Source organism: Alligator mississippiensis, chromosome 1 (genome assembly GCF_030867095.1).
Source record: "Alligator mississippiensis isolate rAllMis1 chromosome 1, rAllMis1, whole genome shotgun sequence".
Classification (NCBI taxonomy): Eukaryota; Metazoa; Chordata; order Crocodylia; family Alligatoridae; genus Alligator; species Alligator mississippiensis.
Window position 1 is genome coordinate 172,919,544 of NC_081824.1, and position 13,195 is coordinate 172,932,738.

At 43.9% G+C, this 13,195-nt stretch overlaps 1 protein-coding gene across 6 annotated transcripts in view; it reads left to right on the forward strand.

The window, feature by feature from the left end:
- Nucleotides 1–13,195, forward strand: part of DAAM2 (dishevelled associated activator of morphogenesis 2) — a 308,724-nt gene that overhangs the window by 171,485 nt on the left and 124,044 nt on the right. The window lies entirely within an intron of this gene.

Consider the following 13,195-nt stretch of genomic DNA (forward strand, 5'->3'; position numbering starts at 1 on the left):
CTGGTTTCCTATAAAAAAAATACAAGCCAAAAACCAAAATGGTGTTGGGAATGATGACCGGTTCTGTCATCTTTGTAAAACCTGCAAGGGAGCTACTCCTCTACAAGTCATCTGCTGGATTCTAGGGGTGTCCAATGGGAAATAAAAAGAGCATTTGTTTGATGCTTTAGCCTGTGTTCATTATAGAATTTTTTATTCCCCAAGCCTGTGTAGTCGCATCAAGAGAGCATAGGTCTGCATCCCCATAAAAGGATAAGATTCCACTACATCTGACAGAAAAGTGAGCTCATACAATATAGGCTTATGGTTTCAGCCCTGAAGATCCCAGGATCAAACCATAATGACGACTCTACTGTAGTCATTATATTTGTTGCCTTTAACCCACTTATTCTGCGAATAGATTGAAGGCTTCAGTATCTGGGGCTGTCTACATGGCTCGCTTCCCTAGCACTAAAATTTACTTCTTACGATGGAATTAAATAAAACCTTGCTCGGTCCAGAGAGAAAGAACATAAGAGATTGTGCATATGGGTTGCTCTTAGTTAAAGCATTTCGCATAGAAAAGCAAACAGTGATGAATAATGTAGTAGTGTCTCAGAGCTAGCACTAATCCAGGAAGTTCCTAAGAACATCTTAAGCTTTGCAAATTCCACAAATTGGTGTATTCAGTGCCTTTCATTACCCCTCCCCATGGTGCATTGGGCGTGCACATGGAGGGAAGGTGCTGGATCCTATGATTAATGTCTGCTTTACATTTTTGCTGGCAGGCTCAGCTGGCTTTTTCAGCCCTAGTGGGAGAGGATCTATTTGTAGCCGTCTTGGAGAACCACACATTCCATCTCCTGGACCAGTTGGCTTTGGCAGGAAGCTGCAGACTTTAATGTATTTAATATGTTGGTTGGATTCACTACATTAGGTTTTTTTTCAAGCAATAGATTTGATATAAGAATTCTGAAGACCTCAGGAGTTAAAGGGGCCACGTGCTGGAAAATCTTTTTAATACATGTCCAGTGCAGCCTCAATTCTCCAAACTCTAGGGATCTCAAATGACATGCTGACGGGAACAAGATCCTCTGATAGGCCAAATACTCACTGACTGCACTGCAAATACTTACCTGAAACCCCAGTTACTTGAGATCATCCATTACTCCCTCTTAGTCCACCCAGTTCTTCCAGTAGTCACATTTTTATTTCCGACACCTCTGTCTCTTTGGCTGCCATTATCTAAACTAGCTATAAATATTATTTTCAGGTAACAAAAATTGCACTACATGCCTCATAGCACAGTGTCCATGTCCCTTCCCTGAAGAATTTGCAATCTAATATTAGTCAGAGTGGGCCCAACTCTCAATGTTAAAGTCTTCTTCCAGGCATCCCCAGAATGTATTCCCTGCATGGGATCCCACCCTATAAATTCTTGAGAGCTCCCAGCTCTCTGGAAGCTGAGGGCATTCGGACCTTTTATAGGAGGGGTTTAACAATGTTCTAAGTGAGTGGACTGTAAAACAGAAGCATTAAGAAGCAAAATTTGAAAGGACCATTCACATATGTTAATCCGAAGCGCCATTGTCAGCCTAAAAAAAAAGGAAGGTCAGAACACCCTAATTTGCTCAAAGGCTGCAATGCCCATTGACTGTGAAGAAGTTTTTCCTGATATCTAGCCTAAATCTGCTCTCTGTCAGTTTGTGACCATCGTTCCTTGTTACCCCAAGAGGTGCCCTGGTGAACAGAGCATCTCCGATCCCTTGCTGCATCCCCCTAATTAATTTGTAGGCGGCCACAAGATCACCTCTCAGCCTTCTCTTGTGGAGGCTGAAGAGGTCTAGGTCCCTTAGTCTCTTCTCATAGGGCTTGGCCTGCAAACCCTTAACCATACAAGTGGCCTTCCTCTGGACCCTCTTGAGGTTATCCACATCCTTCTTAAAGTACGGCACCCAAAACTGGACACAGTACTCCAACTTAAGGAAATCCAATTATGTCACAGTAGTTACCAACTACCAGGAGGCGGCCAAACAATGTTATAACTGAACACTGCGCAACTTTAAACGAGTGTGTTCTCTAATAGATCAGCAACATAATAACAAAACAACGTTAACCAGGATGACATTAAGTGAGGAGTACCTGTACATCTGCTGCCAATACTCAACCACCAGAATCCACTGCATTACAGCCTGGGCCTGATATCTCATAATTCCTGAGAAATAGGGAAAAGGGAACTTTTTTTTTTAAGATAGAAGGCTGAGGGAAATACACCGTGGGAAAGAATCAACTGCTGAAGGGGCTGTAGAATTTGGGAGAAGGTGCAGGAATGTCTATGCATGTCTTCTGCCAGGTCTAGGTTGTAGCAGAAGCCTTACTCCAGAGATGTCAAAGATATGGCCCATGAGTTGGATCTGTCATACACAGCCATATTCTCTGGCCCTTGTGCTGCCTGTGGGCAGCATGCAGAATGCATATGGTCCCACATGCTACATAAAGTGCCTGTTCCAGCTCACATCCTGGAGCAGTGCGCTGGTCACCTGCGTGCAGCACACACAGGCCATGCTTCATATAACAGTGGCTCCAGCATCATGCAGTACAGCCTGATGGTGGCCAGAGCAGGACCAGGCCACATGTAGCACTGACTGTGGCTTCTCCAGGACATATGGTGGAACGCAGGGCTGGTCTATGGGTCTGATTTGGCCCACAGCCCAGCCCTGTTGCAGGGCTGGACACCGCTTCTTTACTCCATTTAGAGCGTCTCTGCAAGCAGAAAGAAGGGTTTAGCTGTAAATGAGGAGATATGGACTAGACTTTGATTTTTGATAACACTGTTTGCAGATTGATAGGTTTCTATTGAGTTCACATAACAAAGTTCACCCTGGTCATTGTCAGGGCTTGACTCTGGATTACTAAATTGAGCCTGCTAGGATTACTAGCGCCGGGGGGAGGGGGGGGGGTGCAATTGTACTTCCCTTTGATTACTGCTCCACCCAAAGTTTAAAACCAACTGTTTGGCAGTGGCAGCAGCATTTCTAGTCTGGCAGGGCTGAGGAAGTCAATTAACTTAAAGGTTCATTATAATCTACCTGATCCCTTCTAAACTCTTCATTCCACAGGTATTAACAACCCTCTCTTCGTTTTAATCATTTTTATGTTCCACCAATCAAGCTGGCCTTTGTTCTGCAATTTTCCTGTCTATCTGCTCCTGGTAATGAAGCTCCTATTTCACAGCCCTGCAGATTTGTTTTTAACTCATTCCAATTAAGTTATTTTTGTTTTTGCTTCAATCATGAACTGAATAATGCAGCCTTAGGCCCCTAGCATTTTATAATAAACTAGAAAACTTACTAAAACAACACATTTTTCTCCAGTTTAAATATGATGATGAACCTTATCATCTACACCTCTCTTTTCAAAATTCTAGATCCACCCATGATTACTAGTACTAACAATACCATTTCGGTTAAAGAAGTAGTGGCTTTTCTACCTAGCGACTAGATGATGCTTACGCTCATTTGTGGACCAGCTGGTTGAAGGGAACAAAGATCTGTTCTCTGTAATGTAAAATATTTGAATTCTTGAAGCCCTCACAGCAGATCCTTTGCACTGTTATGTGATAACCTTTTCAAACTGATGCTCACAAGCATCCATGTGTACTAGGCTGAATCATCATGTAGTCTCTCCTGAAGGCGTCTTGTCCCAAGCATCTCAAATACTAAACATTAAACTCCTGCCTTTGGTCTATAGATTGCTCTCCTACAGTGTGAACTTCCATTCATGTCAAATGGGGATGGATGTATTGACTGAATTTTAGCATATGGCCCCTTCATGTTGTACCTCATGTTGCTTTTATTCAGTGTGGATGTGGCGGGCCAGTAAGGGGCGCTCCTGCATTGAGCCACCCACCTCACTGTGCCCGACTACCTTCCAGGCTCCAAGTGTCTCCCTGGGGATGCCTCACATCTGGCTGACCCCTTTCCTGGAGCACACCCGCTAGCCTGGGGGTAACACTGCCACCACCCAGGGATGGGCTTGATTCTGGCTCTGTGCACCCTGGGAAATACAGGCCTAGCAGCTGTCAAGGGTACTTGATTCACTTCAAGAACTTGGGATGCTTCCCTCAGTAGGAAGCACAAGTAGTGGTCTCCCTTAGTCAGCCAAACCAAGGGGACCCCAAGGCATAATCTAGACCCACTCCCAATAAGTCTCCCATGCTAGGTACAAAGGAGAACTTTATTGGCTACAAGGGGTAGGGTTGGAATAGGGTACAGGGTAGAGCAATATCAGAGAAATCCCGTAAAGCAAACTGGCATGGGTGGGTAGCCTTTGATCACGCATCTGAGTTACTGCAAACTATATATCTAGTTAGATCTCGGGTAGCTTACTCACCAGTATCATCCAGAGGCAGGTGGAGACTCCCTCTGGAGGCAGGCAGTTCCTTGATCATGAGTTTTGACAGAGAGCAAGTTTCAGATGGTCCAGCTCTTCTGTCTCTGAGTCTTCCTCTGAGTCCCTCCTCTGAGTCCCGCCTCTTTGTATAGCCCTTATGACCTCATTTACCCAGTCCAATGGAGGCCAGCATCTGTTGGCTGTCAGCCAACCAATTTGAAATGCATCACTAGTTGCTGGGCAGACTGGCAGTTCCTAGCTCCCCAGGGAGCCCAAGCCCCTCACCCAGGTATGTAATACCAGTCACGTAGGCAGGGGGAACAGGTTTCCCCCCTCCCTCAGGAATGTATCCAGCTCCGGTTACCTAAAGAGATGGGGTAAGGTGTGTACCCTCTACAGGGCCCATACAAACCAAACTGTGACAGAGCAGAGTTTTTGGGGAAAAACAGAAGTAGCCTTCTGCCACAGTGGACCTTTCACAGGGTGAGCATTTAGTAGGGGTTTGGGTTGTGATAAGACTAGTGTTGCAATTTTACAATCCTTCTAAAACCTTCTGTATTTCCTGGGAGTTGTTGTTGTGGTAGAAACTTTAGGATCAAGATCTTTACCATGCAGTTAGGGTACAAAAAGCTTCCTACATGCCACCAAAATTTAGAAAGTATAAATATTAAGTATTGTTTCATCGGAGCTCTGTCACGTGCTTATTTTTAAATTCAGTCAAATCATTTTTTAAAAGTCCATTGTCTAAATTATTTGCTCACCTTGTATTAACGTTCCAGAAGAGCTAGGCAAGATTGAGATGCTGAGTACCTACAATTTATTCTGATTTGGGCTCCTGTACTTAAGAGAATTGAGACTTAATGTGCCAGTAACAGTCAAGTATCTTCTGTACAATCTTAGTTAAAGCAGGTTTTGTTAGGCTTACTATAGTCAGAAAAACAAGTGAAGTTTTCTTTTTTGTGGCCTTTCCTGCGTCTAGGGATTAATTTGTAAATCTTCCGCTGACCAGATTTCAGTAAAAAGCAACTGGATTTTGCAAACTTAGGTGGATTTTTCTTCTTCTGTTTTGTGTTGCTTTGAACTGGAATTGTAAGCAAATCTGTCTCCAAAAATCTGCTTGAACTAGACAAGATCTGTTGGAAGAAAAGCTAAACAGGTTAACCTCTTCTTAACTTGCTATCTGCCAAGGGTGCTAGTCTTTGCTTATGTTTTGTTATTTTTTTTGCTGAAGACAAAATGTAAGGAAGAAGACTTGATGCCCCGATTCTTATTTTGCCCTATAGTAACTCCTTTGAGTTCAGTAAACTTAGTCCTATAAAGACTTGAGGCTTAAAGTGTTGAAGGAGTACACAGTACATCCAGGTCTTCATAAGGAGGCACTTACTGGGTTGAAGAAAGCCTGCAGCACGCTTAATCCTCAAAGCAATGGCATTTCCCCTTTTGACGGTTATGTCTGTAGAGATGAGGAACATCAAAGTGAAAACTGGGAAATGGCCTGAAAAAAGCCACTAAAAAGGCTTTCTGTGCCTGCTAAAAATTAAGCTGGAGAAAGAAGCAGAACTTCCTCCTCACGCCACGGTTTGTGGATTGTTATTCCTTCCATTGTTGATCCTGTGATGGTAAAAATTCCATTACTGCCCACTGGGGAGATGAAAACGTGGAGTCTGTACTAAAGCTTGGGCCCATGTGTCAGGAACTACTCAAGTCTACATTTGGCTGTGCCTCTAAGTGACAGCATAGAACTGGTCAAGTCATTTTATTTCCGTATGCCTTTCCCTTTCCCAAACCTACCTCATAGGTCAGGATTGAGAATGAATTGCTTCTTGAATATATATATAATGATTGACATTGAGGCACTTTATAGAATATTTTGAAGTATCATGGGCAAATGAAAACTCCGAATTTAAAAAAAAATGCCCATAATAAAACTAAGAATGTATTATGGGAAAAGTGAATATCATGGAAAATGTCTATTTTCTCCCTTCTGCAATAAGCTCTGCCTGGCTAAGTGGCCCATGTCTATTTTTGTAGAAGAATTCAAAGGTATCCTCAGCTCTCCACGCTGCTGCTCACCCTGACGGGTGCAAGGGTCAGTCATCCTGGGGTGTTAATTTTGGAATGGCTGTGCATGCTCTGCTGATTGCATCAGAATTGGAAGGCATTTAATGCCTCCTAGGCTCAAGCCCTTAGCTTTTAACAGTACCTACTAGAGGCTTTTTATAGGCTCTCAGTGTAGTGTCACATAGCCACACCTTCTGTCTAACATTAATGAAGGGAACATCTAAATGTTTGAAGAAGGGTTTCTCTTACAACTTGAGCTTTGCCCTTGTAGTTTGCATTGTCAGCAGAAATCCTCCATAAAAATAGAGCCTGATATTGTACAGCTGGATGTACAGCTATATGCCTATGTTGTCTACCCCCACCTTCAGGCCCTGCTCCATCTTCAGTCTTGTCTCTCTCTAGAGTCTTAAGTGCAGCATCAGCCTGAAGACAGACTACAGTTGCTGCTCTCAACCCTGCCTTAACCTCCGACCTAGCTCCAGTATATGTATATAGAGCATTTTGCCGTGGCTCACAGATGTATCATGATTATTTTTTTATTTTTAGTGAAATATGCTGAGGAACTAGAACCATTTTTGCAGCTATGAACACATGTAAATTAGGGGGTGTATGTGGAGGGAGAGGGGGCAGGGAGAAGGGGAATGTCACTAATGATATGAGTCCTCTTGGCCCTGAGCTGAAACCTGCTGGTACTGGTGGAGGATCCTGCATGCAATGTCAGCATCCTGACTGGCTGTTGCTAAAGATCTAAACAAATTGTTACTTGTATTCATTTCTCAGCCTACATATAAATGGAAAGGACTTTTCTTTCTAAGCCTTGAGATCTAGGCTTCATATTTCTTTTGCTATCACTGATGGCATTGCACTGATGCCTAAGGGCAGAGCAGGAAGCTGCATTTCTTTTGAGACTTTAGGCATTAGTTATGCCATCACCTCCAGCAGGGAGCACAGTTCATGTCTTTTAGATCCAACTGTAAAGCATTTTTTTCTCCTTCATTTTTGTACCATCTATCTGTGAATTCCTTTGAGGTGGGTCCCTTACAGTGGTCTACTGACGGTGGGGGGGATGTGATGGTAGGGCTATAGCCCCCCGGGGGGGGGGGGGTGCTGGCCAGAGAGTCTGGGGCACCTCCTGCATTTTGTGTGTGGCCAGCCCACCCACCTAGCAGGTTGTGGGCTGCTTTTACTGTTCTGGCCTGAAATTCTGGCCACCACCCATCCCCCCTGGCTAGTGTGCCGTGCTGCTAATTCTCCCGCAGAAGTGCCGGGGGGCGGGAGGTGGGGACCTGTATAGGCTGATTTGCTTCGGGACCCACACCCTGCTTGGATTGTCCTGGGGGGGACAATGCAGGCATTGGCCCCTGGGTGCTGGAGATCCATGGCTCGCCACTGGTCCCTTAGGTTTGTGCAGTGCCAGTAACATAGTTGGTCCATAAGGCTAGGGACAAACATTCAAACAACCTGAGCCTGAATTGATTCAATTTTGCAGGTTAGTCTAACCTGCAAAGCTTGAACCAATTTGGAGGTGGATAGACGTTCCATTTTCATTCCAGAAATGCAGGCACATACCTGCAGTGGCTCAGGCTAGAAGTTGGGGGGAGCTAGAGCAGCCTTCCCTCCCTTCTACAGTGCTGAGCTAAGTGGGGGTGTGGCCAGGCCTGGGCAGGACACTCTGATTAGGGAGGGGTGTAAACCCCCACCCTGGCCTGCATCCTCTCAGGCTTTTTCCCCGCTTGCTGCTTAAGGGGCAGGAGTGTTGCCAGACCCCAGCCCTGGGCTAGCACTCAGAGGCAAACAGGGGGTGTGCAGTGCATGTATCCGTTGATAATACTGAGCTTTTCAATCTCCCTCTTCCTGTCTCCAAACCTGACAGGGCTGCAAACCAGCAGGGGGGCTGATAAAACCACAGTGTTGATTAGCCCATCAGCAAAACAAAAGCTTTTCTCATTAATTCAAGCTCTTCTTAAACAGCTTTTTCCAAGGAGGGACATTACCAGATGACCTGTTGGTTAGCTCCAAAAAGTCCTAAGTGGGCACTGTTTTGTCTTTTTTTGACCTATTTCAGTGACATTGGAGACACACACACACAGACACCTCTCAGCATTAGCTAGCATACCACATGCCTAGGGTTCGTGGGGCTGGGATCCAGGCTGTGGGAGATGGGAGGGAGGGGGGAATCCCTGCTTGAGCAGCAAGGGAAGCCAGGCAGACCCTGCTGTGCCTGCGGTCTCCCTTGGAGCTCTGGCTAGGGAGGAGAGGGGCAGAGCCAGTCTGTTCTTTGGAGCAGACAGCACAGCCCAGCCCAGCCCAGCCCAGCCCAGTTCAGAGGTGCAAAGCATCTGGGATGCTGGGGGACTCTGGTTTAACTTAAACCAGGAAGGAGTTTGGGACAGACATTGCATAAAACGGTTTGACCCAAATTAGTTAAGTCTGATACTACATTCAACCAGGTTTATCTTAAACCAGTTTCAGCCATTTTGAAACTGGTGTATGTGCACTGAATTTACCTTGTTACAGGTTTAAACCAATTTCTGATCACTTAAACCAGTTTATGTGTAATGCCTGTCCCTAGCCTAATAGATAAATCAGGATGGTTTAAGCTGTATTATTTTCAGCTTTATCTTTTTGTGAGGTTTTTTTTTAAAGTCTGGTGTTAGACACTTATGGACTTGGAATATTATGGTGTTGATTGTGAATTTTTCATTGTGAGGATTATTTCATTTCCCTTCTAAAATATCTCCTTTTAAATGTTGTAGTCTATATCCAGAGCAGTTAAAACTGAGAACACGATGTTGTGCAGTGCTTCAGAAGTGTTTTATAGAGAAACTGGGGTTTTATAAAGAATCTCAGAGCCTGGCATGGCTCTGTTAATAGCTTTTCTCGTGACTGTGTTTATATGCCATTTAAGATGAAGCCCACTCCCTCCTCTTACTGGAAGCTGTGGAACTCAGAGTAACCCTGCTGCTAAGGCAGGAATGAATGTTGTATCATGGTTAATTGAATAAGCCACAGATGAGAGTCAGGGGAGCTAGCTGCATCTGTTCAAGTGTAATACGCCAACTTAATGCACGTGAAATCTTGTCTCTGCACTGGCTGTTCCTTACATGGTAGAATAGCCTGCTAAGTACATCTAATTAAGGGAGGTCATTCCTTTAGATGAAGTTTTTTGGTGCCAAAGGTGTTAGGTTCTGTCCTCTTTGAAACTTTGGCTGCAAACAGACCTCACCTTTGTGCCACTATACATTTTTATAGTAGCACCAAGCAACAGAAAACATTAATTCCTGCCTTAACAGCAGGGTCACTCTGAGTTCCACAGCTTCCAGTAAGAGGAGGGAGTGGGCTTCATCTTAAATGGCATATAAACACAGTCACGAGAAAAAGCTATCCCCTTTGTCATGCCACAAATGCTCAAATATGTGGCTGCAACAAAAGAGTAATAAACATTAGTGCTGCTGTTTTGCAGCAGACATCTGTTTGCTTTAAGGTGGGAGCAAACAGATGTCCAACTGCCCCGGGAAGTCATTCCTGCACAAGAATTCCTGGGACATGTAGGACTGGGTCCCTGAAGCCCCTGGGTCCCTCTGTTTGCAGAGGTCTGCCTGGAGCTCCCAACTTGGGATGTATTACTGCAAGCAGGGAAACACTGGGTTCCCCCATTTACAGAGGCCTGTGTGTTATCTCGCAGGATCGGGACCTAGCCGCTTGTGGGGGCAGCAGGGGCCTGACCCTGCAGGACAATGGGCAACTTCTGTTTCTCCCAATGATGTGGATCTGCTTTGCAAGGGCAACACCTGGCACATCCTAACACAGCTGCTCCACTTAACTTGGCAATGCCTGTTTATAGCCTTTATAACTTTATTACAGAAGATGAGCCCTTCAGCCTTGTCTATTAAATAGGAATACAAGGGGAATGGGCCGAGCTAGGGAAAACACTAATATATATAGGGTCCTGAATGTAATGTAATGTAATATAAGTATATACACACACACACACATATATATAGTAAGTTAACTCCAAGGGTGCTGGCATTTTCCAAACTTCCCAGTTAAAAGAACTCAGTGGTTTGCTAAAGGCAACATCCTCCCGCTGGCAACTTGCTATTACCTTGAGATTTCCTCTAAGCCAGCAAGTAACCAAAAAGCAAGGCTATTTTCAGACTTGGTTTTCATCAAGTCATTATATTTAAAATGACACACACACACGCAAAGCTAGGGAAAAAACTAATATATATAGGGTCCTGCACATTACATTACATTATTATTTTTTATATATATCTAGATGTGTGTCATTTTAAATATAATATAATATGTGCAGGACCCTACAGGCACCCTAAAGAGAACTGGTCAACACTGAGTCTCTGTGTTTACTTGATGCTTGTATTAATCTGACCTGGGGTCCAACCAACATCTCTGGCACCATCACAAAGAGACCTGCTTTTTTAAATAAGATGCAGTTCGGGCTCTCAAGATCCCTGTGAGTACTCTCAGGCAAGATGCTGTATTGCTCCTTCAGCTCACAAGACTGGTTGATGAAAACCAAGTCTGAAAATAGCCTTGCTTTTTGGTTACTTGCTGGCTTAGAGGAAATCTCAAGGTAATTGCAAGTTGCCAGCGGGAGGATGTTGCCTTTAGCAAACCACTGAGTTCTTTTAACTGGGAAGTTTGGAAAATGCCAGCACCCTTGGAGTTAACTTACTATTTTCCCACCAGTGTTTGTCTGTCTGCTTTTTCTCTTAACAGAATGATTTAATGCTCTGTTACGTGGAATGCTTTGCTAGGCTAGTACCAGCTCTGGGTTACTCCAGTGTCGCTCATCTGGATAGTGCAGACAGATGCCCCATGACCTTCAGTGGTTCTGAGGTGTAGAATTTAAACTAGTAAATCAAGAGGCACTTCTCTATGATAAGCACAGCACCTGAATTAGCAAAGCAATGAAAATACAGAGTGAACATGGCTAGCACATCTGGAACGATAAAATTGATAAGATCCAGTGGCCCAAAATTTCTGTAGCTCTTGCCTTTTTGTAAGTATTGCAGTCACAGAGAGAGAGAGAGAAAAAAATGGGTTATATATGATACCTGACCAATGACATCCCTGGGGCTTTTATGACCTGAAATAACTGTTTTAATGGTGTCACAATTCATCATACAGCACATCATGTATTGTAGGTATCAGACTGTGTCCTCAGATTTTGGGCAATATGACTAAGGCACAATTAAAATACAACTATGAGCCACCATAGTTGATATCCTATTCTTTTCTGGTTAGCTAACTGGTCTTTTTGGCACTTGCATACCCAGAAGAATTTTATTTCTTGGTGCTTATGGATGACTATGTAATTGTGCATAATGGCAACAACAAAATAGGTGTGTGAGCTCCTGTTTTTTCTTCCCCAAATATCTCAGTGGATAGGGCACTCACCTGCAAAGCCAGAGGTCCTGGGTTCTGGGTCCCCCTCCCTCAGAGAGAGTTTAAATGTTGGTCTCTGGCTGCTAAGCAGAGCACTCTAACCGCCATGCCTCAGGTCTCTTTCCTGACTTTCTATGTGACCTTGTGCTTTCCTCTTCAGTTTTTATTGCAGCTTTCTCTGAAGGATAGAAAGGCTTATCCCAATTCAACTGTCCATAAATAGTCCAAGTAATTCCAGTGTAACTCTAGTGTGACAAGGCAGGGCCTGATGCTTCTGTCTTGCTGATACAAATTCTGATGTCAGCAAGAATTACCCCTGATTTAGACCAGCATAAATAAAAAAAGAATTGGGTCATTGTGCTTACATATTGTGTGCAGGAAGACATAATTGTGGGAATCTAACATTTTTAACAAGCAGTTAATGATAAGTGATTCAAGATGTTTCCCTTGAGTGTTCATTATGGAAAGCATAATGGTGTGGCAAACTCTTCACTAATAGATTGATTTTTCTTTCAGTCAATTCTTCCACAATTTTATTATAGATTCCCTTGATGGGAAGGGGATAGGGAAGAACAGACTTACATTCTTCTTAGCATTCAGATGAAGTACCAGTATTCTAACACAGGCTATCAATGTTCAAGAGATCTGTAGCATGCTAACCCATCCCCATCCAGCCCTGTTCCATAGTCCATCAAGAGAAGACTGAAGTTGCTTCTGCCTTTAAAAAAAAATCTTTCTCTCCCTGGGTGCTCACAGTTTCCATAGTGTAATGTTGGCAGCTCTTAGGCGCATTTATTTATTTTCAGATTGGAGGTTATTTTGGGTCAGGCCCTTGGAATTATATATTTATTTTTTAAATCTGAGGAGGCTTTTTTTTCCATGGGAAAGGCATAAAATATTTTTAGTTTCATCCTCCTCACTTTTTTTTAGCCTTCATTGTCCAAAATGAAGGATTGGCAGCCACTTAACGGGTTTTCTAGTTCTTTGAGGAGGCTGCTGAAGGCAATGTCGCACATTAGCATAAGAACAATCATGACAATGATTCTGGATGCCTCAGTTTTTGGGTGTCCGATGTGAGGTACCTAGAGCCTGATTTTCATGTGTTGGATATCTGAAGTTCCTAATGACTCCATGTGGATTTAGGAATATGAAATATAATCAGGCCTCAGTGCTATAATCAGGGATCTGGTGGCTGTCTATAAACTTACTAGGGCGGACCAGCAGGGAATAGGAGGGACTTTGCTCCCCCAAGCACCTCCTGGAGTAACAAGAAATAACGACATAAGTTGTTTGAGAGTAGGTTCAGAATAGACATCAGGAGGCGCTATTTCAGAGTCAGGGCGGCTAGGATCTG